This window comes from Macaca thibetana, chromosome 13 (assembly GCF_024542745.1).
Source record: "Macaca thibetana thibetana isolate TM-01 chromosome 13, ASM2454274v1, whole genome shotgun sequence".
Lineage (NCBI taxonomy): Eukaryota > Metazoa > Chordata > Mammalia > Primates > Cercopithecidae > Macaca > Macaca thibetana.
The window spans coordinates 10984854-10989628 of NC_065590.1; the positions used below are offsets into that span (position 1 = coordinate 10984854).

The 4775-nt window shown below is 35.7% G+C and overlaps 1 pseudogene; it reads left to right on the forward strand.

Moving 5' to 3' along the window:
• Window positions 1-3707: 3707 nt before the first annotated feature.
• LOC126933937 (40S ribosomal protein S25-like) lies at window positions 3708-4086 on the forward strand (annotated as a pseudogene).
• Window positions 4087-4775: the final 689 nt, after the last annotated feature.

Below are 4775 nucleotides of genomic sequence, written 5' to 3' on the forward strand. Positions count from 1 at the left end.
CCTTCTTTCCCTTCATTTCCTCCCTCTTTTTTTTTTTTTTTTTTTTTTTTTTTTTTGAGACGGAGTCTCGCTCTGTCGCCCAGGCTGGAGTGCAGTGGCCGGATCTCAGCTCACTGCAAGCTCCGCCTCCCGGGTTCACGCCATTCTCCTGCCTCAGCCTCCCGAGTAGCTGGGACTACAGGCGCCTGCCACCTCGCCCGGCTAGTTTTTTGTATTTTTTAGTAGAGACGGGGTTTCACCGTGTTAGCCAGGATGGTCTTGATCTCCTGACCTCGTGATCCGCCCGTCTCGGCCTCCCAAAGTGCTGGGATTACAGGCTTGAGCCACCGCGCCCGGCCATTTCCTCCCTCTTCTACCTTTCCTCTCTTCTCCCTTTCTTTTTTTGTAGATTGTGAGCAAATTTGCCATGACATTTCTTTTCATTTCGATCATGCATTAGTGCAAGCTTCATTGTTCAGACTTTATCTATTTTCTCTAATTCAATACATGTGAATTCATCCTTCTCCACATGGCTATGACTGCAGACTATTTGCTATTTTATCAATTTTTTTCTGAGACCTAAGTTGTGAGGCTGCATGCATGGAGTAGGGTTGTGAGGAGCCCAGAGAGGATTATGTATCGTTTTTGTTGGAAAACTGGGCTCTATACTTCCTTCTGACATTTTATTAAGGATGGCAGGGCTTCCATTACCAAGTGGGATGTGTTTATTTTTAAACATGGATGCTTTTGGCTATAAATAATTCCCCCAATCCAATGATAACCCCTAGAGGCTTTGCTTCTGTAAGTAGAGTCAGCCTTGTAGATGACAGCTCTTGTTTCACCAGCTACCACTGGCAACATTTCCTATATCCCACATTAAGAAAATAACAAAGAAGATGGTATTCTCTCAGGTCCTTAAGTAAACCTTAGACTATTTTACCAGATTAAGAGATAGTAGTCACCATTCTCAAGTTCTTTTTCTCTTCTTAGCTGCCACTTTTGGAAATGTGCAACTGTGGTTGTCCTCCTCATCTGCCTGCTGCTGCCCAGGTTTTAAAATGTTGCTGTTGTCATTTTCATTAAGTACTGGCGAGGGGGTTCTGTGATCTGGATTCATCTCACTATCTTTACTCAGAAATCTCCAAAGATGTGTTTCTGAAAATGTGAACCCAGAACAATGTGCAGCAGAATCTCCTGGGATGCTTAAACGTAATTTTTCCTGACTTTCATCTGAGATAGATATACTGAAACAGAATCTCTGGGAATGAGGTCTAGTTGTACACATTTTAAGAAGATTCCCCAGCACATACTTGTCATACTAAAATTTGAAAATCCCTGGCTATAAAGTCCGATTAAAACCTCTCCTCCTGTTTCCGATCCAGAAAAGGGTCTAAGGGTAGTATTTCTTTTCCATTAATTTTGGAAAGCAGCAAAACTTTATCTAAATAAGTTATTTGTAACAAGAAATCCTCTTTGTATTCAGGGATGCCCACAATTCCATGCATATCTGCTCAGACAATAAGACATATTCTTATTCCAGACAGCTCTTTAGATAAAAGGAAAATATACATAAAGTGCTGATGTCTGCATACCCAGAGGCCCTGTTAGTGTTAAATAATCATAATCTAAGTTAATGTCTGGATTTGTACATAGCAAAAGTATGCAATAATTAGTGCCTAGTTTTAAAGCTCTTTTGCCGGTAGGTTTCTTGAGAAATGAAGATGGATTGTATTACGGGTGAACCACAGGGAGTTCAGAAAGAACAAAATGAAGTGTTTGCCTGTCAACATATTTATTTCTATTTCAGAAAACTGCAATATTGTTCATCAGTATTAATTTTATATACAGAGCAAAAATCTTATAATCTGTATCTTCTCACAAAATGTGTCTGATTATATTGTTTATGTAGTTTTTGAAATCCTGTATTAAAATACTAAATATTTATACATAAAGCAAAGAAAGAAAATACAAACATAGGTTCTATTCTGGTCAAAATTATGATGGAAGCAGTAGCTGCAAAACTGGCCTTCACCTTCTTCCCCTCCATGGATGTTTATCCCCTACACTGGCACTAGGACCCCCCTGTATAAAGACTACTTTCCTTACAGAATCTAGCCCTTTCTGTGGCTCATGTGATACAGTTCCATGTGCCACCTTTCTTAGAAATATTAGAACATAAACCAAGTTTACTTAGGTGTCATTAATCTTTGGATACAAATGAAGTTCATTTCTTTAAAAAGACAAATGAAAATTGAAATACAAATATTCTTACAGTAAAGTGGATTTTTAATGTATATAGAAGTATGATATATAGTAAGATCATCAGATAGGATGGGTGAATGTAATTAGACTTGGTGATATTTTATGTATACAATATTAATTCTGAGTATATAGTGATAACTCAAGAATGCATATTTTATTCCACAGAAAAATTTCTAAAAATTAACGAAAAGGGGTATAGCCAAAAAGCCAAGAAAATAAATAAAACGGAAGGCCACCACTACCACTGCCACCACCACCACCAACATTTGATTAGATAAAGAGGCCTAGAAAAGAGGAAGAGAGACACCAAAAGCAAAAGCAAAATGAACACAAAAATCAGATGGGACAAATAGTCAACTAGTAGCAAGATGATAGACTTAAATCTGTCAATTATTACATCAAAAATTAATAAACTAAACATTTCAATTAAAAGGTAGATATTACTCTGAATAAAAAAGCAACATTTAACTATGGGCTATCTGCAAGAGATGTAGAATAAATGTGATGACACAGATAGGTTAAAAGTAAAAAACTGGAAAATAACAAATTGGGTACAGTGTACACTGCTCAGGTGATGGGTGCATCCAAATCTCAGGAATCACCACTAAAGAACTTATTCATGGAACCAAACACCACCTGTTCCCCAAAAACCTATTGAAAAAAAAAAAAAGAAAGAAATCATGCCTATAGAAAGCAAACTATTGTGTCTATGTCAAAGACTGCTGACTCCAAGCCAAGGAGTATTACGACAAACAAAGGTGAGTCATTTAATAATGACAAAAGGATTAATTTAAAAGGAAAATGTAGCAATAGTAACTTTGTCTGTGTTTACTAACAGATTTTCAAAATATACCAAGCAAAAGCTGATAATTTAAGGGGAAAAATAGATGAATTCACAACCAGTTGAATATCTTATTGTTATATGTAGGACAATCAGACAAAATGATTTGCAAGGAAACAGATATTTGGACAACATTAGTTACAAACTGACGTAATCAACTTTTGGAGAAAACTACAATCAACAGTGGCAGAATGCACATTCTTTTCAAGAGCATGTGGAAGATGCACAATGAAAGAAAATAAATTGTGAATCTCAAAAATTTCAGTTACTGAAATTTTACAGAATATGTATTATTTGGTCACAAAAGAATTAAACTAAAAAAAAGCAAGAGCACATATGGCAGACATCCAAATATTTGGACATTAAACCAGAAATTTCTAACCTATGAAACAAACAAAAATCACCCAGGCATATAGAAATCATAATAAAAATGTAGCATATCAAAATTTGGGGGATGCTTACAAAGCATTTTTTAGAGAAAAAGTATCATTTAAATACCTATATTAGTAGAGAAAAAGGTTTAAAATCAATGATTCTAAGTTTCTACTCTAAAAAGCTAGGAAAACCTTTTTGTCTGACATCTTAGCATGGCTTCGGTGTCCGCTGCTGCTCTCCCAGCTTTGCAATGCCGCCCAAGGACGACAAGAAGAAGAAGGACACCGGAAAGTTGGCCAAGAAAGACAAAAGACCCAGTGAACAAATCCAGGGGCAAGGCCAAAAAGAAGAATTGGTCCAAAGGCAAAGTTCAGGACAAGCTCAATAACTTAGTCTTGTCTGACAAAGTTACCTATGACAAACTCTGTAAGGAAGTTCCCAACTATAAACTTATAACCCCAGCTGTGGTCTCTGAGAGACTGAAGATTCGAGGCTCCCTGGCCAGGGCAGCCCTTCAGGAGCTCCTTAGCAAAGGACTTATCAAACTGGTTTCAAAGCACAGAGCTCAAGTAATTTACACCAGAAATACCAAAGGCAGAGATGCTCCAGCTGCTGATGAAGATGCATGAATAGGTCCAACTAACTGTACATTTGGAAAAATAAAACTTTATTAAATTAAAAAAAAGTTAGGAAAAGAATTAATTCAACGTGAAATAAATTGAAATAGGTCGTAATATGCATAAGAACAGAAAGCAATGAAATAACACAGGCACACAATTATCTAGGGCTGCTCTTTGAATGAATAAATAAAATTAATCCTTAGTAAACTCAATCAACAACAAAAAGAAATAAACACAAATTACAAATGTCAAGAATTAAAGAGATATAACCATAGATATTAAAAGAACAGTAAAGGAATATAGTAAGGAAATTTGTGCCAAGAAATTTTAAAAATTAGAAAAGGTACTACTTAGTAAAAATGAATACAGTCTTAAAAATTGTATAATGCAGAAACAGAAATATATGAATATTCCTACATCTCTAAGAGAAATGGAATTTTGAATCAATAAATTTTACTCCAAAAAATTCTGGAAGGAGATTTTTTTCAATGTTGAATTCTATCAAATATTTAAGGAAGAATAATATCAGTCTTATGTAAACTCTTACAGAAATTTGAGAAGGGAAGCATGCTTACCAACACACTTTGTGAAGCTGATACAACCTAATACAAACATCTCAATAAAAATGAGCATGTGAAATTCAAGCAAATACAAAATGAATAAAAGCATCATGACCAAGTGGGCTTATCTCAGAAATG